The sequence below is a fragment of the Malaclemys terrapin genome, chromosome 9 (genome assembly GCF_027887155.1).
Source record: "Malaclemys terrapin pileata isolate rMalTer1 chromosome 9, rMalTer1.hap1, whole genome shotgun sequence".
Taxonomy (NCBI): domain Eukaryota; kingdom Metazoa; phylum Chordata; order Testudines; family Emydidae; genus Malaclemys; species Malaclemys terrapin.
Genome location: NC_071513.1, coordinates 24185727 through 24210112, shown reverse-complemented (window position 1 = coordinate 24210112; position 24386 = coordinate 24185727). Strand labels below are relative to the sequence as shown.

The window sequence follows — 24386 nt, the reverse complement described above, 5'->3', positions numbered from 1 at the left end:
GTCCCAGAGAATTCAGACTTGATATTTGGCACCTAACAAGAACTTTCCATTTCCAAAGTGCTTTATGAACCTTAACTAATCCCTACAGCCCAAGACCCCCTTGTGAGCTGAATCCGTTCCATCCCCATTTTACAAACAGAGATGTTATTTCAGATATGTTCGGATACTAAGGTGATGGGCTGCCACATAAAAGATAGAAACAGAGGACCAGAGAGGTGAAGTGACTTGGCCAAGTCCCACAGCAAATTGGTGGTAACGCCAGGATCAGAACTCGGCAGCTCCCAGCACCTGTTTGCTCCAAGCTGCTTCATTTACTCCAGCTGGGTTGGGGAAATAAGCAGCAGATGGAATCCTAGGAAACATACATCCTCTTTTCACGCCAATGGCCTTACTTTAAAAAAAATGAAAGAAGAAAGAAAAGGTAAAAAAATCCCGGAAATCCAGGCTACAGAGAGGAAACGGTCTCTAAATAGAGTTCATCCAAGGTTTTGCAGGGGGTTCTAAAGAAAACAGCTCAGCATGCGGAAAGGTCAACACCCCTTCCTGGCTACCACCCACTGAAGGGAAGGGGAGGTAACCCTCTCTAAGCCAGGAGGCCCCTGACATGAAGCCTTTTGAATGTCAGCTTTTAACGCTTGGGGACACGTAGAAAGGAGGCAAGTTCACTCTGATGCCAGCTCACCAATATCAGTGGTTTGGTTAGAACTATGGCTGTGGTGCACTCCACGCCCGAAGCAACGGCAATAAGTTATGAGGCCCAAAAAGGCAGGTGATGTAATAGTTACTCAGTAACAATACTTAGCACTTCCATAGTGCTTTCCATTCACGGATGTCAAAGTGTTTTACAAAGGTGAGAAAGTATTAGTTATCTCCATTTTACAGATGGGGAAACGGAGTCAAAGACTTGCCCAAGGCCACAGAGCAGGCCAGTGGCAGAGCCAGGGTCTCTGTACTCCCAAATCTACAGTTCTGTTCACTGGACTGCACAGCCTCCCTAAACGTGCCCCATTAAAATGTACACTGGGGTCTCTGGTTAAATTTCAAATGTACAAGGCAGTCCCATATGATTCAGCTTGTGCTGCGAAGTGCCCAGTGCGTTTTTTGTTTCGATTACCAGCAGGGACTGGGAAGGTTGCACAGCAGAGGTGCACAGAGCCACAAGGGGGAGGGGCGGGGGAGCAGGGGGAAGAATTGTATTGCCTCACCATCTGATCTTACAGCAATCTTATGGGCTCCAAAAGAAACAATATCTGGCCTTTCTGAGCTGGAGGAGGATGTAGAGGCTTAGAGGGAGATAATCCCCTTCTCCAAACAAGAAAGGACAAAACTTCTGTTCCATTATACACCATTCACATTTTCTATCCAGGTACTTAGGTTATAGGGCCCTCAGCACTGTAGTACAAGAGCCTGCATAGTATCTGAATATTATTTTGGATAATAGCAGCAAATGTCTTGGAGAATATTGTAAGAGCAGGATGGTCTAAAATTCAAGCATCCACGTGGGACTCAGAAGACCTGGATTCTATTCCTGGCTTTGCCACAAACAAACTGAGACCCACAGCACATTACACAAGTTGTGTGCCTCAGTTCCCCTAGCTATAAAATAGCAATATTACTTCTCTACCTCACAAAGGTGTTATGAATTTAACCATTAATATTTCTCAAGCCCGTTGAAGTATTCCAGTGGAAGGTGTTCAAGAAGAGCAATGTGCTGTAATTAACAGCAGATCCAGGAATTCAGAGGATATCTTTTTTCTAGCTAAACTTGCATAGTTTAATAGCTGGGCTTCCCTGGCAGTTGAGATCCCTGAGTTGGGACACTAATGGTGACAATTCTGTGGTGGAAGAGAAAACAAAAAGATGCAAACACATTCTCCAATAAAGTTACTGCCTGATGACAGCAGCAAAATATTGTCAGGACTCGCTGGAGCTGGAGTTTGCTGTGTTTGCAATGTAGCTGTGCAAACACCACAACAGAGGCCTGGTCAGCTGGAAATAATTGTTCACCAACTGAACTGCAAGAAAAGCCTCAAAAAGAGAAGAGTAGCAAGGTGTCTGCAGTCCACAACAATCGATTCTGACAAGTAAGATCTCTTAATGTATAATTGCACTTAAATCTGACCAAGGGCTTGTAGAAATGCCTCAGTTAACATCTCAAGGGAGAGAAAACCCCGGAGATCCGAGGCTGCCTTAGTTGGGTCAGAAACTGCAGACCAAAGTTCTTCAAATTCTTCTAATCCCCAACTCAGCCCTCAGAACTTCTGCATACAGAGAACACAGCAATCTGATCAATACTTACTTCTCACAGCTAGGGTGACCAGACAGCAAGTGTGAAAAATCGGGAGAAGGGGTGGGGGGTAATAGGAGTCTATATAAGAAAAAGACCCAAAAAATCAGGACAGTCCCTATCAAATCGGGACATCTGGTCATCCTACTCACAGCCTCCGAGAGACCAAGTTCAGACATACCTGAAAAACCTATCCATCAGGGTGATGGAGGGCACGGGAACGTCAGGGAAATGGGATATCTTCCATTGTTGTTTGCAGTGTTGCTGTAGCCATGTTGTTCCGGGTTATTAGAGGGACAAGGTGGGTGAGGTAATCTCTTTTATTGGACCGTGAACAAGACAAACTTTCAAGATTACACAGAGCTCTTCTTCAGGCCTGGGAAAGGTAAGTTCAATGTGACCTTAGGAAAGTTACTTCCTAATCATTTGGGCCTCAGTTTAATCTTCTGCAAATTGGGTGTAATAATATCAGCTACCTCACAGCTGTGGCATGACAGAATTCATTAGTGTTTGTGAAGGACTGAGATTCTGGGATGGAAAGCATGACAGATGTACAGTTCTCTTTCTCTAGGCACTGATATGGTAGTCATTACCATGGTACACCTGTATACAAGACAGACATCCACTCCAATATATATAGAAACTGGTAACTGGGTTCAACTATCCAAAGACAGTGTCTGCTCCAAACTGGCAATGAAAGTTCAGAGACATGTGCAACTGACTAAAGACACAATCATGTACAAACTTATAAGCAAAGCTCACTTCCTTAGGAAGTTGTAAGCTGATATTTTGTTGCTCACTGTTTCTAAGAGATGGACACAAACAACAACGCCGAATGAAACAAAAAAAGCGCTGAGAGAGGACACACTGCGGCCCATATCTCTGAATTCAACGTTCATTCCTATAAACAGACAGAGGAATGCTTTTTGGGATAGGGAGGTCAGGAGGAAGAGCAGGTTAATGAAAGGAATTCCAGCACCCAAAGAGTTAAGGACAATTGACCCACGTTCCCAAATGGACCGATCTAGGGCTTTTTTTTTTTTTTTTTTTTTTTAAAGCCCTATATTTTTAATGGGGTAGGAAATCTGCTCCTTCCCAAGCATTCATGAGATCCTGATGCTGCTAAAATGCAATTCCTTCCTTTCATTGCTCCCGCTCAGAAAGTCACAGACCTTGCATTTGCTTAGCCCTGGTCTACACTACAAACTTATGTTGGTATAACGACGTCGCTGGATCCCCTATGTGGATAGGAGGGCTTCTGCAATGGACATAGCTACCGCCTCTCGGAGAGGTGGATTACCTACGCTGACAGGAGAAGCTCTCCCGCTGGCGCAGGTAGCTCCTTCACTAAGTGCCCCAGTGACGCAGCTGCCCGGGTGCAGCGCTGGAAGTGTAGATAAGCCCTTAGACACTGTAGGATCTCACTGTAGTGTTTTGCTAGACATCATGACTAGGCATCTTGCAGGGTTTCCTGTGTTTTAAATATCACTTTTTCAGAGGTGGCTGTTTTCAGCTCCTCCCTTCTCCTCTAGTTGAAAGAGGCAGTAAAATAAAAACCTCAGGATTTCATTCCATGTGAAGTACCCCAGACCCACACACGTAGCTCAAGGCCCCTGGATTAGGCTACAGAGAGCCTTTAATCTCTAGGTCACAGAGTTCACATCCATCTTGGGTCAGTAGGAATGATGCTTATATGATGTGTGCTCTATGTGCTGCGAGACGAGAACTGGTGGTTCTCAATCCAGTGGCTAACAGACAATTGTCCCTGTGAGAAAAAGACACCACTGGCACCATGCTCACGGCTGGAAAGCCAAGCAGGAGTGGCTCTGACAGGCAGATCTGAGGGAGGCTGCTCCAAGATGAGCGGGCAGCCTGATGAACAGCATGGAGTTGATAGCAGGAGATGGGAACAAAGGGAACATTAAGGAGACTCTCAAAGACAGGCTTTGAGGGGAGGGTTATTATTTACCTAGGAAAATTAAACGCAGATGCAGGATCTGGTTACCCAGAGGTTCTGCTTTCACCCAATTGCACAGATGAAGTAAGACAGGCACCAAGAGGGTCAAGTGAGCTTTGAGTCACCACTCGCCACAATGCATCAGTGTTTATGCCTGGCCTTGTGACCCTCCTACCTCCCACTCCCCTCCAGTGTTTTGCCTTCCAAGGCAAGGTTATGTGAGTCATTCCGCCCCACACCGCCCACCGCCATTGAGGTCACTGAGGGTGCAATACAGCAAAAGAATGAACCCCAGCTGCTTTCTTCACACCTGGCTTCCAAACAAACCAAGAACTGCCACCTCCCAGCACATGCAGTCCCATTACATAGAGGTACCACACAGCACAGAGGCACTGGCCCACCTAGGCGGCGGTATCGCCACACATTAGCCCTAGAGAGCATTTTATCTTCTTGCTCCACCTAGACTGACTGAGCCCCCCCTCCCAAAACTCTTTCTAAACAAAAACGCTGAAACAAAGCCTCATTTTCTTCAGTATGTTTTTTCCCTTCAATATTCTCTCTCTCTGCACTCCCCACACACTCCATCCCTCCTGGCTGATCAAACCGGTGTCTCAGGAATGATTCTCCAGGTGAGACACTAGGACGTTATCAGGAGTTATTTCCTGCAACGGTCTCTTCCTCAGGGAAGCTGAATACTTCCTGTGCGTTAATGACAGTGTCTTGTCATTATGTGAGACGAGACCCTGATCCTTACAGAGAAGCTGCTCTCCTGTGAGTGAAAGAGAATTACACCTCTATCCCGATATAACGCAACCCGATATAACACAAATTTGGATAGAACGCAGTAAAGTAGTGCTCCAGGGGGTGGAGCCGTGCACTCCGGTGAATCAAAGCAAGTTCAATATAAAGTGGTTTCACCTATAACGCAGTAAGATTTTTTGGCTCCCGAGGACAGCGTTATATCGGGGTAGAGTTGTACTTACACTCCTTTCACAATCCCCAGGCTGCATCAGACACATGCAGCTCTGAGCCATCGCCCCTTAGCTCTACAAAACTACTGCTTTGAAATTGGTGTTGCTTTCCATAAAAATGAGCAATGACATTCACCCCAAGCAAAAAGGAGAGAGGGAGCAATACTTTGTTGCTGTTCTGAGACGAAGTGAAGAGGGAATCTGACCACTTTGAACTGCACATGAGAAAAATAAACACATTCCAAAGCTGTAGTGTGACCATTTCACCCTCAACCAGAATCAATGAATTCTTTCAAATTTTATGTGAAAAATGTCTATATTTGCATGCAAAATATATGCAGTTTAATTGATCTGCAGAATCTCCCCCCACAGACACACAAACACTGCAGATGTGCATACACTACTCCCATTAGCATATCAGGAAGTAATTCAGACACTGGGGGCTGAACATACTATTGAGAGAATATGCATTTTCCTTTAAACACCGCTTAAAGCTTCCATTCTAGAAAGCCATGAATGTATTTATCAGTGCCTGCTCCAGAGGGATGCAGTAAGACTATGGCTAAAGCAGACAGAGAAAGCTGTTTGTTAACCTTGCACACATTTTGCAGTCAAATGCTTTTCACTTGTTGAGATAAATGGCAGGAAATCTCCAGCCCCACCCTTCACTCAGACAGTGTGCTGGGCGCCAGCAGATCTATCGGTACAGCATCCTGGAAGAAGCCGCTGAGTTTCTGGTCCCAATTAAGCAGAGTATGGCTCACATCCTTGTATAGGGTCCTTGGAAAAGATGTCCAGATGTTCAAAATCCTGCAGACAGCTCCAGCAGCGGCAGCTGTAGGTGCCCACTGAAATGTAACATTCACGTGCACTGTTTAGGAATTGAGTGCCTGGCCTTTGTGACTTCCTCCCCTTTACTCACCGCCTCAGGACATCCCATTTAACTAGATCACCCCACTTTGAAGCTGAGGAGACAAAATGGGAAGGAATGGAGGGAAATGCCCAGCTAACGACCCCTCCTTTCAACGTTTTGCAGGAACAAGACTGGAATAGCAACCTTACACTTCTGGCTTCCTAGGGGTGTGTTCTCAGAGTCATCCCCAGTTCTACAGGGGAGCAACATCCTAGGAGCAACGGCATTTGTTTGATCAGAGTTCGTGGAAACCAGATAGCACTGGCTCTAGACCAAGCAAAGCATGGGCAGAGGTTGAGCAAGGCTCCCCATGCAACTCTGCCAATACACCTCAATCCTGACCTGCAGCTGCCCCCTGCCCCCACCTCCCAGCACACACACCAGCACTTCAATACTTCCCTACACCATTCCCCTGCAGTGCCAGAATCGGACGGCCTTGCACAGCCCTGCCAAAGATCCCTTTCAGCCCTGCTATTACAGACACCGGCCCCAGACTGGTCTAGCACCGCACCTCCAGCCTGACCTGGAGCATTCCCTGAGGTTCAGCTCCCAGGTCCTACACACAGCTTAGCCAATGCGCCTGCACCACATGATCTTTCATTCCTTGAATTGGGACCAGCAAATGTATGCTGGTTTTGTGACGTGGACAAAGAGTTCTCAGATCCATGAGACAACCGAGGGGAAGTGAGGGAACGGGGTCCCTAAACATGGATGATTTTATTAAGAGATAAGAACCTTAAACTGGCAACAGGCCTAGGAGCGGCGTGGTGTGAAGCCACCTGGCTCTTTGGAGCCTTATCCGCCAGATTATGAAAGGTCACACAAACTGTTTTGTTCAACAAGGCCCTTTCCAGATCTGTCCGTTAATATTTCCCTCCGTTTATTCAGCTTGTTACCGGCACCGGATGGCAAGCACCCTTTTCTGATAAGGAATCTTTAAAATGGCTAGTTAAACAGCGCCGTTGCTGTACGTTCTATAAATGTTCATGGCACACGCTAGCAGGATAATGTGTCACTTATTAACTGGCAGCTTGGCAGCATTCACCTTGCAATGGGAAGAAGGGCAGAATCAGAGGTGAAGAGACGCATGCCTGACATATGTGCAGAGACCACTAAAGAACACAATGTTTAGAACCCCATGGGTACAGGGCCAGAGTCTGGTTACTCTGGTGCAAAATCAAAGGCACTCCACTGGCTTCCATAATTGGCTGTGGGCTTACATCAGAGCAGCCATGATTGGAAAAATCATCACCCTAAGAAAACCAAATGAGTGGATCCAAACTGTATGTCAATGAAGTCACTGTCTTTTGCCGTTTTGCTAGCAAACCAAGAGTACACAGAGCAGGAATATGGGGGGGATCAGGGAGAATATCTGCGAATGAACAGGAGGCGGGTGGAAGCCCAAGTAAGAGCTCTGGCTTTCTACCTGCAGACCAGTACGTTGCAACACCTGTGTCGCCGTGACATTGACATTGCAACTCAAGGATTCTACACCACTAAAGAGTCCTGTTGGAAACCCAGGACACTTTAAAGCAGGGATCGGCAACCTTTGGCACGCAGCCCGTCAGGGAAATCCATTGGCGGGCCGGGGTGGTTTGTTTACCTGCCGCGTCCGCAGGTTCGGCCAATCACAGCTCCCATTGGCTACGGTTCGCTGTTCCAGGCCAATGAGGCCTGCGGGAAGCAGCACGGGGCCGAGGGATGTGCTGGCTGCCGCTTCCCACAGCCCCCATTGGCCTGGAATGGCGAACTGTGGCCAGTGGGAGCTGTGATCGGCCGAACCTGCGGACGCTGCAGGTAAACAAACCATCCCGGCCCGCCAGCGGATTTTCTTGATAGGCTGCGTGCCAAAGGTTGCCGATCCCTGCTTTAAAATATCCACAAGCTACTCTTACAGGATGCAACAGAGCTGTGGAAATGGAGACCTGCACCAGAAAGCAGGCAACTAGCCTGGTAAGGCCTAAGTTTTAAAAAGGTGCATGAAACAGTGTAAACACAAGTAAATGCCTGATTTGCGCCTGCAGTAATCTCAGTTTTCCATGCAAGTCTGGTAGTTGTAGATTGTAAAATGCAAATACAATCCACCAATTTCCACATGCACAATTGTGGTAAATGAATACAAAATTAAGAAAAAAATCAGACCCTGGCTCTGTATTTACTACCTCATACATATGACAGAGTTTCATTTTGAAAGTGCATAGAAAGAAAAAGACCCTGTCTCTTTAAATCTCTGCACCCAGCTCCTGCAGCCTAGAAGAGTTAATATAATTATCTGGAGGTGACTTTCAGAGAGACTCAGCACAAGGAGGGTTATTGTGACTCAATCATTAACTGAGTCAGGGGACCCTGGCTTTATCGGAATGTGGCCTCACTCTGCTGCCAACATTCGTCATGAGAGAATGTGCTGGAGCTGGACACAAAGGTTAATTAATGCCTTCTCCGCTCTAGCATTAACCCCCAGCCATTAGACCTCTGGGAAGGCTCCTTCCACACTCTAGCATGTCTCTTACATCACTGCTAAATTCAAATTGGTTTGCCGTTTCGGGCCACTTGGAGCTGAGGGGGGCCATGCTTGCGGACGGTCAATGTAAACAAAATGTCTCACAGCCGCCTTCGGATTACCTTGATGGGCTGCATGCCGAAGGTTGCCGAGCCCGGTGCTAGCAAGTTAGCCAAGCTCAAGTGAGTGCAGCCATGCTATGAAATAACTCTCAAGCGCTGTGTCCACACTGCCACTGCGCTCACTCGTGTGTGACACCAAGACTTCTCAGGGCATGTCCCATGGTTCTTAGCGTGGCACTAATCTGAGCACTGCTTTCACACCTGGAGGGTGGCATGTTTCACCCATAATCCTGCAGGCAAGAGAGGTAGACCACTGGGCCTTTATTTATTAACTCAGGGGGACTGAAGAGAGAACCCCTCTGCTAGCAAATGAATTAATGAAGACAGTGGAGATACAATCCCTGGAGCAAAACACACATGCTCCCATACACAGAAGGCACCTATAAACTCCTGGTAACATCAATGGAGCACCATCCAGACACAGTAACTGACCTCGGTATTGATGAAGTGGGGGAGGTAATATATTTTGTTGGTCCATTAAAAGATATTACTTCACCCACCTTGTCTAATATCTTGGGAGCACCACAGCTACAACTACACTGCATACTTGGTGTTGATGGCATTTACTGCCTTACCAATGCCATGGATGGTATTTACTGCCTTACCAATGCCATGGTCAACAGCCACTGCCTACCTTCAGATGGATAAGTTATCCCAACATACACCCATCCACACAAACTGCACATGCAATTATTCCTCTCTCTGTCTACTAGCGAGCTCCACCATGCTCTTGTGGAAATAAATGGTTTATGGGGAAAGAGAGGAACAGTCTCCTCCCTGTCTGGGTAAGGGGTAGTTTATTGCTCCCCACAGGATAGATAAATGGCTTTCAGCAAAGTTGCTCCTTTTTACCTACTTTCTCATCTGGGTTCACTAATGCCTTGTCTACACTACACAGTTTTGTTGACAAAACAGTGGAGGCGTACACACTGAAATGCTCTTCCTGATGATGTAATTAACATGCTATGCCGACATAATAAAACCGCCTCAACGAGAAGCGCAGGGCCTGTGTCTGTGTAGTTAGGGTGACACAGTGTCTGTGTAGACACTGCCTTCCTTACATGTTGTTAGCTGTCATTCTTGTCAATTTCAAGGCTCTGCTGGAGCCGTGATATTAACAAGAAAGCCAGCTCCCTGGCTGCTGCCTATTCTCCGCTCCAAGCCAGGCTGCCACCCAGGCTCCCGGCTTGGGCTGCCGACCTGGCTACATGCTCTGCACTGGGAACCCTGCTGCCCCCCGGGGTCCCGGCTCCCTGCTCCTCGCCAGGAGCATGGCAACCGACTGGACCCCCGATGCAGATCTCCCCACCACAGGCAAGAAGCTCCAGGAGGCTCCCCCTCCCGGTCCTGACTGAAAGCACGGAAGCAAGAAGCTGAGAGCCCTGGCTCTCAGTTTCCCACACTGCCCCTCTTCAGTTGGTGGAAACGCTCCTGGCGAGGACACACACCACTGACAGAAGGAGGCTGGTGTGGACATCAGCCACTGCAGTAATTAATGCGGTGGCTGTAAGTCGACCTATAGATATAGCCTTAGGCACAAAGAGGTCAAGTGACCTGCCCCCTAACATCTCCAGGCAGTAGCTCAGTCCAGATTAGCCTTTTAGCCCTGTCCTTTCACCCGTAGGCCACACAGCAGTCTCCTCTCGGGCAAAAGGCACCCTGGCTTCACCCTTCCTTCAGCATTTTCTCTTCCTAAAATCCATTTTCAGAATCTCAGTGTGGTCTTCAAATGGTGCAACAATCAAAGGGAAACACTGAAAGGTTCTCAGCACCCTTTTCATTTAACCACAGTCACTTTTGTTCATTTATAAAACTAAACCACATACCGGTTCTGCCCTATATATGTGCTCAGGTTTGGTTATTCAGGACAAAGTGGAGGGAGAATAGTTAATAAAATCATATGCAGTAAGCATTTTTAATTTATACTGAAAGAGTTTATTCAAGGAAGTGAAGGCACATTAAATATATATGTATTTTATCTGGGTTTTGTATCTGCTTTGTATTTGTATCTGGTGTTTATCTCATTAAAAAAACAAACAAGTAGTTCACTTAGGTATAGGGGTCTATCTAATCCAACTCCTGCTGAAGTCAATGGAAAAACTTCCATGGATTTCAACCAGAATTCAATTGGACCCATATTCTTTGTACACCCCACCTTAAACCAGGACAGTCACTGCTGACATATGTGGGCACAGAGGAATGAAGACATTTTCTGTGTTTTTCAGCAATATTTCAATATAAATTAATCATACTTGAATTAAAATGTAACAATTTACACTCGGGTATAAGAATAGCCTGTAGGCTATTTTAAAGGCCACTGTAGAAAAATAAATTACAAAACCAAACACGGAACATTAGCATGGGATGGAATGGGGACATTCCAAGAAGTGTGTGCATTAATCAGCCCCAGAAACCCCACCACAGAAACCTCCTTTGTAAAGTGCTTTGAGAATGCCGTTTATCATCATTACATTATAGACTACAATAGAATGGTGACACAGAGATCAGCCTCTACCCAGCACACAGCGGTCTCCAACACAGGGCAACGAATTTAAAAGCATGTCGGTTTGGAAGTCAGGATGTAGAGCTTAGCTTTTTTCTCCTTCACTTCAGTCTAAGGGCCTGATCCAAAGCCCAGTGAAGGCAACAGAATCTTTCCATTAACTTTACTGGACTTTTGATCAGAGCCTAAATCTGTGTGTTTTTAGTCACCAATCGAATCCCAACCAAAACAGCTGTGCCGGTCCCAGTCAAAGGAGGAGTGAGGCATTACCCAGAGAAAAATTCATGTAGCCCCCAACAGGCAACCAGCACATCCACTTCACGCTGGGATTTCTTATTTTAGGGATTGGTTTGCTGTGACTGAAAAGATCAATTGCATAACAAGTCAAAAAGCCTCTCACACACAGAACCTGCAAACTCCAAGTTAAAAACACGCTGTAGAGGCGAGAATGAAAATGTGCACTCTAGCCCCACGCGCCTTGCCAGGACTCAGCCTAGGAAATCCAAAATTCAGTAACAGGTCGAGTATGGCAGGAAACCTCTGCACCAGCTCAGAGATTCTCTTTCCTTCCCCTGTGCAACGACAGCCTAATGCTAACACCATCAGTCAAGTTATTTGGACGTGAATGTCCCTTAAATATCAGTCATGGAACAACAAATACTCAACCTGACAGCCCCTCGCTATTCCTGGAGGCAAATTCACTTGGCATTGTTCTGTAAAGAGCATTATCCTCTATTACATGTAACAGATGATTGACACATGCTGCCTCACAAAATAATTCACGTCTCACACACACATAGAGGCGTAGAGAGCAGCCCCAAGACAGTGCACCAAGCAATTGCTGAAATCCATGTATTTGATTTACCTTGAGGTTGCGTCGTGTCTTCTTCAGCTCAAACACACTCGGTAGGGAACAGCTGCCTAATATCAGCTAACAGAAAAACTGACAAGCAAGCAGCTAGATGGTGAGAATCCTTTACCTGTTCAATCACTTTCTTTATTGCAGCAGGAAGATGACAAAATGAAGTTCAAATAAGTTATAGATTTAAACACACACAAGGATTTTTTTGCTAGCGAAGGCGCAGCAGCAGCGCCTTAGCTATTGTCAGGGTAAATAAGTTTCACGCTCAGGTGGCCAGACCGTAGGTCCTTGAACAGCAGCTGTGTCCGCCCTCCACAGCCTTGGCCAATCACTGAAAAGTAAAACCAGCTGGGCCCTCTGGAAAGTTTTTTTTCCGAGGCTTTTTTTCCCCTCCCATTAAGCCAATCATAAAGCAGCCCCTTTCTTTCACAGCATTTGCTTTCAGATGATCCCACAGGCACAGAAGAGAGAATGAACTTCAAAAAGTCATCTCCCAAGTACTTCTAGCACCAGAGGAGTGCCCAGCATATCTGTTTACACCAAACTAAAGATTAATTACAGCAGATGAGGAAGGAAACATACTGCCAGCTATTCACACTCCATTGGCAGTAAAACAGATCATCCAAATAGCTCACACAGAATGCAGGCACTGGCTTTAAGCAGGCATAACGAAGGCAAGTACTGCAGAAGTTTCCACCACAACTCTGCCAATGCCTCTCACTTATGGCCTAAAGAACCCCCTATTATTCCAGCACTGGGCTCCACAGCTCTGACAATGCCCCTCACTTCTACTCCACAACCCGTCCCCCTCATTATTCTAGCACTGGGGCTCACACAATAGGCTGAAACTGCTGATGCACCTCAGTCCTGAACAGCAGCACACCCAGGTACTCAAGTCCAAGGCTTTGTTCCCAGCAGAGGCTGATAATGGTCTCGAACACTACCAGACTCCAGGACGGGGCTGTCACGTGAACATGTCCATTAGGAGCAGTGCTGTGAGACTGTCAGTCTTTTTACACCTGAGGTCTAAGACAAATACAGGTCTCCAGAGGCAGAAAGCAAGAGCATGAGATCAATGAGATACTTAGATGTCATTACAATTGAGCCAAACCAATGTACCGGATCCAAAACTTGGAACAGTTCCAATCCAACCCACAACTTTGCAGCTTGACCCATCTCTAACGCTAAGTTTTAATTAGCCACATGGAGTGGGAAGGAGGTTCAAAGAGGGGAGAGCCTCCAATCTCTCTCGCCAAGCATGAGTAAAACAAGCTCAGTGCAAATGCACAAGCAGCTCCCCAAACTGTCCGGTGTGCCCCAGAAACCAGACCCAGTGCTGCTGTAACTGTGAGTTCTGGGTATCTGATATGCCAACAAGAAACACCAAGCATCCTGACAAGCCTCTTAATCCCTTTAGCCAGCAAGGCCAAAGGTAGCTTTGTATGGGAGCTACCCAAGGCAGGTGTGAAAACACCGATTTGTGTCATTATTCTATCCCAGAGAGACTGTCAGCTTCCTGCACTGCTACTTAATACTGTGCAGGTTCTGGCTTTGTATTCTCAAACAAGTGTTCATTCAATGACCCTCCTTCCCCCTAGCCATCTGAAAAATGGCAGTAACAACTGTAGACCCCCCTCCTGCCCCATGCCAAGGTTTGCTTCTGGATCCCTTCCTCGCTTGGTGGAAATGGACACTTGGAAACATGAGAGAGGCTAGGAGAACTCCATAGCTTTAGGAAAATTAGCAGCAGGAACGGGACCGCTGAAACCTCCCAATGGCTTCTGCCTGATCGATACATAAATGTGGCTCACTCCCTTTTCCCTCCCAAAACAGAGTCCCTGGATATTCCTTGGACTGGAGATAGACCGGTCCCTAACTCCCCCTTCCCATCAACCCTAACAGGTGCCCGGGAAAGGGATACCAGAGAGGCAAGACAGAGCCAAGGAAGTTGCACTCAAGTTGTGTGGGTTTTTTTTTATTCTCTGCAACACTCTGGTCACAGATGAACATTCCTGGCTTGGTATTTGTTCTTGTGCTGTGTGCCCTCCATGCAGGGCCGGCTCCAGGGTTTTGACCCCAAGCAGCCAAAAAAAAAAAAAAAAAAAAGCCGCAATTGCGATCTGCGGTGGCAATTCGGCGGGAGGTCCTTTGCTCCCAGCGGGAGTGAGGGACCGTCCGCCGAATTGCCGCCGAATACCTGGACGTGCCGCCCCTCTCCGGAGCGGCCGCCCCAAGCACCTGCTTGCCAAGCTGGTGCCTGGAGCCGGCCCTGCATGAGGGAGAGGAGCCCTCGGACCTCCCAGGGCACCAAGAAGTCTAGGGTTACCCTGTGCTGGGAACAGATAGACCGTGATTCTCTCTGGCTCTCTAGATTTGGGGGAGGGATAGCTCAGTGGTTTGAGCATTGACCTGCTAAACCCAGGATTATGAGTTCAGTCTTTGAGGTGGCCACTTAGGGATCTGGGGCAAGATCAGTACTTGGTCCTGCTAGTGAAGGCAGGGGGCTGGACTCAATGACCTTTTAAGTCCCTTCCAGTTCTAGGAGATAGGATATCTCCATTAATTTATTATTTTTATTTTTTATTTATTTTAGATTCCAGACTAGCTGTACAGCCTGTGCAGCCAAGTGCAAGAGCACAAGTTCTCTCTAAATCCCGGCCGGGGTCTTGCAAGAAGAGAAGCTCCCAACTCCAATTCAAATACAATGCAAAATGTAAAGTGTGAGCAGCTGGTGCTGGGGAGCCATGCGGGAGGCTGTGAAGAAGAAATGGCATTTAAGGAGGGATGTGGGTGGGAGAGGGGGCTTGTCCCATGGCAAGCGGGAAGCTGGGCTAGATGCCAGGGGCAGGATGGTAGAAGGTGCAGGAGCGTAGAGTGTGAGGGGTGGAGGAGATGACAGCAGAAATGGAACAGGGGCAGCATTACGGCGAGCCTTGACGGTGAAGATGAGGAGCACAGACTCAAAGCAGGGAGAGACAGACAGACAGTGAAGGGATTCTGCAGACAGGAGTACCCTGGTCAGAACAACAAGGAAAGGTCCAGGTCAAGAAACCACAAACCACCTCCTCCCCTGGAATTATTGACAGGGACACTGAGGGTTACCTAAGTGCCCAGAGTTTTAACCACCCAGTTTCAGCTGGCTTTGCTAAACTCTCCAGTCTCCCCCAACCACAGCCTCGTCCCCAACCCCGAGCTTCCCGTCAACCACCCCAGCCTCTTCCCGAGACCCCAGCCTGCTCTGCGCCTTTCCAGGTCAGAGGAAGTGGAAAGTCCCCACGCTCTCTAAAACTGCTTTCATAACCTGCCTCACCTCACCCACCCAGTCCAGGGGAAGCCTGTATTCACGCAGATCTTGTCTCACAGTGGTAAGGGGGCTTGCTGAGCTGTTGTTGACACTAAAGTGTTTTTATACTTTTGTGCGATGGATCCCCTTACTGGCCACAGACCATGGGTATGGAGGTGGGAAGGAGGAGCTGTGGTTCCTGTTGGTGGACCACTGTGGGCTCCAGGAGGATAATCAGTCACTGTGCATCCTCTCAGCACAAAGGGGCTGTCTCTGCAGGGAAGGGGGTATTTAGCTGTGGGGATGGGAGGAAATTATTGGAATATAAAAAAAATAAGGGTTATCTGAAGGAGACTCTGAGCACCAAAGCATCATGCAGGGGCATCAGCAGAAAGACATGTGGCCTGAATACAAGAACCCCTGAGTTCTGATCCTGGTCTGACATTGGCCCCTTGGCGATGGCTCTCACTCTGCCTCATTTTCTCCATCTCTAAAGTGCTGCTGCCCCACCTCCTCAGGGTGCCATGGGCAGGGACAGGCCTGCAAAGATCTGCACTGTTCCACAGCTTGGGAGGATGGGCACAAGCCCACCTCCTGTTCAAATCCCTCCTCAAAATGCGCTTCTTCAGAAAAGCCTCCCGGTGCCGGCACCTAAGCCAGCAGAGGAGCAGGACCCATTAAAACTAAACACCATGATGTACCCCCACCACGCACCCACCTGCTCCTCTATACATGTGAATGCTCCAAGCCTTTCATAGAGCGTCAGCTCTATGTTCTGTAGGCCCTGAGCATAACACAACAGGTATGGCCGTAAGCGCTGATAGTATGTGCAGAACGTGCAAAGACTGAAACATGCTATGTATTACTGGAGTTACTATTCCTTCAAGCAGAGTGACCTGGGAGTAACAATAATACACATCTGCAAAGGGCTTCCCAGTCCTCCATTTTGTGAGCCCCCTGGCTAGCCAGGTGTCAACAAATCTGCCTCTGAACTGAAAACAGAAAGACTGAATGAATACAAGGCACTTAGGCTATGGCTACACTGGCGCTTCACAGCGCTGCAACTTTCTCGCTCAGGGGTGTGAAAAAACACCCCCCTGAGCACAGCAAGTTACAGCGCTATAAAGCACCATTGTAAACAGTGCCCCAGCGCTAGGATCCATGCTCCCAGCGCTGTAAGCTAATCCCCTCGTGGAGGTGGAGTACCTGAAGCGCTGGGAGAGCTCTCTCCCAGCGCTGGCGTGTGACCATACTCGCACTTCAAAGCGCTGCCGCGGGAGCGCTTTGAAGTTTCGAGTGTAGCCACGGCCTGAATTACAGGGCAGCAATTCCGCTGAGGGCCACACCCTGTTACAGTCATTCAACTCATCTCAGGCCTTGCTGACATGTCCCTTTATCTGAAGTGACACACCCAATGCTTACAATGCCTTCAGTGTGGTCATCACTACAAACCTGAGCTAATCAGACATGTCAGCAGGCAATACAGGGCACTGGCTCTGTCCCCAGTCCCCATATCCCAGGTTAGCAGTGAGCCCTTTATAAAGTTCTTCCACAAAGGCCTTTTCCTGCTCAGAAAACAAGATTCTTATTTACCCAAACTCTACAGCATGCTCCTGCTAACAAATCTCCAAGAGGCCCTAACAAGATGCCCAGCCACCCAGCTCAGCACAGCAAGTTGGTGCAAGGTTTGTGAGCAGAGCCTGCACAAATAGCTGAGACCAGCTGTTACATTTCTAGAGTCACTGACAGACACAGCAGTTCCACACAGTGACATGCTGCAGGAACAGGTGCCTGGACAGTGGTAAAAACACAGGGAATCCACCCCCCAGCTCAGATGACTAGGTAAAGACAGACTTCCAGGTGTGGTACCTTTAGAAAGTCTTGGAATAAATCAAAGATTTGTAGATCCCGCCCCACTTTTCCAACACCTCTGACACAGAAGAGAGACCACACAGGAAAGGGTTAAAGGTCATTATTAAAATATGAGAACACCTCACATTGACATACAAACCCTAATGGGTTCATCCTCACAGACCCTTTGGAGGGTAAGTGCTATTCTCATTTTACAGATAGGAAACTGAGGCAAAGTGACTTGTCAAAAGTCACACAACTAATTAGCAGCAGAGCTGGGATTAGAGCACAGATCTCCTGGCTCCCAGCCCTGTGCTTTAACCACAAGATCATCCTCCCTCTCTGAATATTAAGAGATTTGCTTTTCCCCTGCAATATGAGTAAGAGGACCAGAGCCAGGTCTAGAACTCAAGCATTCCTCGCTGCCACTTAGTGTTCAGAGCCCCATCACATGCAGCATCCCAAGTCACAAGACAGTGCAATGTCAGAGATGGACTAGGGGCAGGAATGGGTCCAGGGTTTGGGCCGCCCAAGCAGCCAAAAAAAAAGCCGCGATCACGATCTGCGACTGCAATTTGGTGGGAGGTCCTTTGCTCCAAAGCGGAGTGAGGGACCGTCCGCCGAATTGCCGCCGAATACCTGGACGTGCCGCCCCTCTCCGGAGTGGCCACCCCAAGCACCTACTTGACAAGCTGGTGCCTGGAGCCGGCCCTGACTAGAGGATGGCTGACCAGCATCTAACTCCTGTACTCAATCTCCCTGTACTACAGCCTGCAAGGAGTCGGAGTGCCCTGGGGGCTATTCACGCTTGGAGATGGGTAAGTGGGATCCATAGGCAAGATGGAGGAGAGGGAAGATCTGCTCCAAGTCTGGCTAGGTTGTCACCACAATAGGGACAGAAACCCTTGTTTCAGAGGTCCAGGCAAGCAGGAGCAAGCCCCACTGGGCAGGTGGTGGAGACAGGAACCTAGCATAGGTGGACTCAGGCACGACTTTGCTAGCAACGTTAAAACACTGCCGCGACAGCGCTTTAACGTGGCTGTGTAGTCTCAGCACAGTGCTGGGAGAGAGCTCTCCCGGCGCTATAAAAAACCACCTCCACGAGGGGAATAGCTACCAGCGTTGGGAGCGCGGCTCCCAGCACTGGTGCACTGTCTACACTGGCACTTTACAGCGCTGAAACTTGCAGCGCTCGGGGGGGAGGGGTTTCACACTCCCGAGTGAGACAGTTGCAGCGCTGTAAAGTGTCAGTGTAGACAAGCCCTCAGTGAGGTCAAGCAAGGAGAGTTAAAACCTCACCACAGCTCAAATGAGGGACAGCTGCCTAGGTGAGCTCCCTGTTTTTTGCTTTCTGTCCTCTTGGCACATTGTTAGGATTCATCCACTGGGCTTGGCCCAGCAGAGTTGTGGGGAGCACCCAGCATCCACATAAAGACAGCTGGACCCCCACACTTTGCCCCAAATCTCCTCAACCAAAGTATAGGCCTGGAGCCTTAAACTCCCACCTGCCCTGCAGGAAGGTAGAGTCTTTAATTACAGGAACTCAGTGTCATTCAATAGCAGTCAATCTGCTGGGCAGGAAATCTCCTGCAGGCTCCCAGACTGTAATCCTGCCAGGAGACCCCCAATTCCCTCCTCTTGTGCCCCATGTGCGTCTCCAGAGATAAAGAACAACACTCACCAGGGGCAGAGTTTACACACACCATCCCCCATGACAGGCTGCCCTTTTGAGTTCCCTTACCAAGCCCTGATGAGCTCCAGCTACAAGAGTGCTGAAATGGGCACCTGCTCCCATCAGCTCTGGGGCCTGCCAACCCCAAAGGCCAAGTGACTTTAGCTGCCCAACAGACGTTGCTCTGGAAACAACCATCACACACCCCTCCCTCTGGGACAGCGGGGGAAGCTGGGAGTCTCCTATCCAAATAGCACAAGGAGCCCAATGGCTCCAGACTCCAATGGAAAAATGCTCAGCACGGAGGAGGATTTCAAACATTTTCCACTCATGTTCTCATTCAAAAAGGGACCAAAGGGGCAGGAAATATCTCTGAGACACCGAACTATAAAAAGGAAGTAAGGAGGGAGGTGCCAAACCAGCCAGTTTAACACACACCCACTCCTGTTTGCACTGAAAGGCCAGCCTCTGGGATGCTACTGAGGCAAGATGCTTGGAGGGGAAAGAGGGGGGAAAAAGTGTGCACCACACTCTCCCCCCAGCCTGACTGATGAATGGGCAGCATTGAGAAGCCTCACGCAGAGGGAGATATTAATAGTTCATAACACATTACTGAGGAGCGGCGGCAAGCCCCAGGGCCCTGCCTTGGCCAGCAGTGCTGCTCAGACAAGGAGGCCAGTGTGCGTGTGCACACATGGGGGCTCAACAATGCACATAGCTAGAATTCCTTCAGCCCCCCAGAAGAGGGAAGTGCTGTGTTGGGCACAGACGTGGTGGACAGACTGGCAGGGAGGAATAGAAGGGGTGGAGTGGTGGGGACGAGAGAAAAAGAAAAGAAAGAGCAAACTTGGGTCAGCAGCAGCAAAGGAGTGGGGCTGAGTACAATAAAGATCAATGTGAATTTGAAGGGTGTAAGTAGCAAGGAGGGAGAGCAACTGTTTAGAGTGGCCCACGGGCCCTCACTAGAAGAGATAGGTGACATTGAACAAAGCATGTTTTAGGCTGAATACCAGGCAAAATGTCACGGAGGGACCACAAGACTGTGGAATCGTCTCCCGGGGAGGGGTGGGAACCTCATTGCTTGGGAAAGTCAAAGCTAGACAGGATGAAGCTCTAGCAAACAGACTCTAAGGCTACATCTCCACTACAGCACCTACAGTGGCACAGGCACACCGCTGCAGCTCTTGTGGTGGAGACGCGCTAAGCCGACGGGAGAGAGCTCTCCTATCGGCTTAGTAACTCCTGCCTCTGCAAGAGGCGATAGCTATGTTGGCGGGAGAAGCTCTCCCACCAACATGGCGCTGTCCACACCAGCGCATAGGTCATCTTAACCTACATCAGGGGTGTGGATTATTCACACCCCCGAGCGATGTAAGTTATACCAAAGTCACCTGTAGTTTAGACAAGGTCTAAGGAGTAATCTTGCTCCGGCCTCAAAGAAGATGGACTAGATGGGACCTAACAGAGCCTGCCAGTCACTGAAGTCTCTGATTTTCCTAAAGGCTTGTGGGACTGAGAGACACACCACAGACTGAATGCAGGCAGCTGTACAGGTACAGCCAGACCTGGTGAAATCCTGAGTCCATTTGCAAAGATCAATGTGTACACAGCACACCGCAGGGCAAAGGCCTGAGGGTAAAATCATTTTAGGGGAACTAGCTCCTGCTTTCCATACTGCAGCACAGCAGGCTGGATTCTATTTTGCCTCATCACCAACCAACACCAGCTAACCTCCCATACCCTGCACCCAGTCCATCTGGGAAGATGAGAGCACAGCTGGGTTTTACAGACCTCGCACTGAGGAGGCAGCATCAGTGGTTAGCAATATCTTATTATCATGGGCAGGTTATGCAGAGACAAGGTGTAAATGGTGGGGTTTAAAGAGTGTTGCCTTCCCCTCAACTGTCATAGTTCTGATGTAGAGGTAATAGCAGGGGACTGGAAATCAGACACTAATGACTGATCCCCAAATCTGCCACTGACTATGTGTGTGGCCTTGAATAAGTCACCTCTATTTTCTGTGCCTCAGCTTCCCACCTGTAAAATGGGGGCAGACACACTGACCTACTTCCAAGGGGGCTGGGAGCCTTAGGTAATATTTTAAAAGCATTTTGAGATCCTTTGGAGACCGGCACTTGTGAAATGCAAACACCAGTAGTTATTAAAGACAGGCTTGGATCAGAACCCTGGGTCCAAGCACCCCTAGACTTTGGGCTGGCTCACAATCCAAACCCAGATCGGGATCGGAATTATACAGCTGGCCAGACAAAAGCCCCAGACTCAAATGCCCCTGAGCTCTGAGGTGAGAGGGGGGCTTCCAAATCTGAATCTAAGAATTAATCCTGTGGCTTGAGCCTGTCTCTGTTACTAATAAAATGGGATGGTCAGGTGGGGGTGGACAATAAGCTCTGAGAAATCTCCAGATTCCTAATGAAAGGTTACAGAACAGCTGATGTTCTCATAGGAAAGCCAAGATCCCCCCAGGGACCCTATCATTGTGCAACAACAGCCTGCTCAGGTCAGAAATGGGTCTGCAGCCACTGCCAAAGAGTTACTCCACTGATGGAGGCCAAAGGCATTTACACGATCGATCAGCAGCAGCCTGTCAGCTACGTAAAGTATAATGAGCAGGAAGGCCCCATCCTCCTGATCCCTCTTGCAGTGTGGGGTGATCTCTCTATGTGCAAATCACGATCCTGGATGATTAACATTAGCAGCTTCAGCTTCAGTATAATTAAGGACAAGCTGTATTCAAAGGAGGACACTGTCATCTCCTGCACCTTTAACCTCACTGTGCAGTCTCCCTTGCAGTTGACAACACACTTAGAAACAGATCATGAAAAGGTGCCCTCTTCTGGCCAAGACACACATTAGTCCACACTAAATAAAACGGTTGCCAAACACAAAAGTCAAAACAAACAAATCAACAAAACAAACAACTGAAGATTCCTGAGAAACATATCTTCACTCCATCTGGCCACCCACCCTTATAAACAAAACCAAAACCAATGTGTCTGCAACAAACAAACCACCCACCAGTCCTGGAACTGTCATTATCTGGCTCGTTTCCTCCTGCAGTTATGGGGACAAAACCAAAACACACTACAAAATGTTCAGTCAGGTGTATATATACAATTTGGGGGGGCCAGGGGGATGAGAAAACCAGAAGTGGGTGTTCTGGGCTAAGCTGTTCCATATACCTATGAATGTTTGGCCTTAGCTTACTAGGTAAGTAATGCAACTGTTATTGTTTATCATTCACATTTTGCTACCAACACAGAACAAAGAGGTTTTCAAGACAATCCCTGTTGTCAACACAAGCACTAGGGAAGCACAGCTGCATCTGGGCTCTAATGCTTGTTAAGGCTGCACCCCCTTCCTTTCATCCCCCAAATAAGTGCCCTATTTGTTTCTTTCCCCTCAGGCATCTGACTGCTGAGCAGTTGTTAGGAACTTGCTTAATTTGCAGCCACAAACATACATCTCACCCTTCTCCCTCCCCACTGCACACCATGGTCCCAGTCATAAGCATTTCTGAAGCTGGCTTTTATTTACAAAAATCCCCCATGCCAATTTTTATTGTGGGGATTCTTTGGACTTTTGCACGTCTCCAATAAAGCCAAAGACACCTGAACACAGCTGCAAGTACCCCTGGACCTGGAATATAGGTGAGCATCACGTACATGCGTCACTCCGCACCTGCCAATGGCAGTACGGCTGGGAAATTTGTTACAGCAAGAGGGATGTGTCTGCATTGCAAGGGACACACAGATAAATGTAAGCAGCCAGATAGTCAGGTAATGGGGGTACTGTTCATAAGCGAAGAGCGTAATGAGCCTGGTTTGGTATCATACACAAAGTAACTGAGGCTCTTAAAAGTACAGTCCACTACAGAGGGGATATTTGGATCCAGGGGCTTGGTAATGGGATCCTGATCTTTTAATGTGAAATGAACTGATGGCCACAGTCCTAATCTTGTCCATATCTAGCAGGCACATGAATACACCTAGAAGTTCTTCCCCTTCATAAGTAAGTCCCCTGCTCCTCTCTCTCTCATCAGACTCTCAGGTCTGTGCTGTGCTGGTAGACATTGCGGGGGGGGGGGGGGTACACTGTGTGTATCATAATGGCAGCTCCTGTCCCCACTCCACGCCACTCACTCAAATTTGGCCCGGCCAGCCCACAGCATCATGACTAAGGGGCAGTTGGGAAAACCTGAGCGGTGATGTGACCCCATTCACCTGGTTCCAATACCTAATGCTAAGTTCCAATGCTAAGCCCAACCAGCCCTGTGGGACCAGAGCCACAGAAGACACTGCTGTGAGCAGAGTCCAGGGCAGGCTCTGAACCCACCCCCCAAGTCCTCGCACACCCTGGGGGCAAGACCTGACCTCCTTCCCCAGCCTCTCCTGCCAGGACTCCCACATGACACTTTGACACATTCTAGCAACTCAGTTTTGGTTGCAACCCACAGGTTGAGAAACCTGCCCTATTACACCAGACCATGCTTCCTCTCTACCTTTTATATGGCTCACATGTTAGAGCTTCCTTGCTTCACTTGAGAAACTACTCCACAATTTAGGGCAAGTCTACACTTCAAAATTTAGCAGACCTAAGTTATGTCAACCTACAGCCATCACAGTAATTGAACCGGTTTTACACATCCACACTACACTCCTTGTGTCGGCGGTGCGCGTCCTCACCAGGAGCACTGCACCGATTTAACTGCCAACATGGGGCACTGTGGGACGGTTTCTGAAAAGCAGCAACAGTCGATGTAAGCAACGCGCTGTCTACACTGACACACGTCGCCCTAACTTCAGCGACTTAAGCCCTACGTCTCTCGTGGAGATGGAGGTATTAGGTTAGTTTAGTGGGCGAGTTACATGGGTGGAAGCTATGTTTTAATGTAGACGCTTACAGTTAGGTCGAAGTATCTCTGTAGCAGAGACCAGGCCTAAGAAATCTCAATGTTGGGAAAGGCCTACATTTCCTTTTCCTTAGGGCTCGTCTATACTACTAAGTTAGGTCAGCTTAACTACATTGCTCAGGGCAGTGAAAATGTTTATACCCTGTGCAATGTAATGAAGCCAACCTAAGCACCAGTGTAGACACCTCTAGATACTGCTTCGTGGAGGGGTGGATTTATTACAGCAACGGAAGAACCCCTTCCACTGCTGTCGTATGTGTCTACACTACAGAGCTAGAGTGGCACAGTTGCAGCTGTAGCATTTCTAATGTAGTCATACCCCTTGGGCACCCCTTATGATTGCTCTTTCTCCTTGAGGTTTACACCCTTCAGATACAGGTGGCTTTCAGAGCACACAAGAGTGATTTGTTTTTCCAATACACATTGGCTTTGTAGAATAATGATGCAACATTTCCTTCCCACAAAAGCAAAGGAAAGAAGGGCAAGAATTAGACTTTGTGACCGCATGGATCTCACATGCTGGGCATGGATTTAT

General features: G+C 48.3%; 1 protein-coding gene across 3 annotated transcripts in view; it reads right to left on the bottom strand.

Moving 5' to 3' along the window:
• STARD8 (StAR related lipid transfer domain containing 8) overlaps positions 1-24386 on the bottom strand; it is a 126367-nt gene that overhangs the window by 76205 nt on the left and 25776 nt on the right. The window contains exon 1 of one of the 3 annotated variants that reach the window (XM_054039445.1): positions 12119-12129. The exons of the other annotated variants lie outside the window; for them this stretch is intronic. The gene's annotated coding sequence lies outside the window, so the exon portion shown is untranslated. Of the gene's footprint in view, positions 1-12118; positions 12130-24386 lie in introns of those variants that run through there. 3 annotated transcript variants of the gene reach the window in all.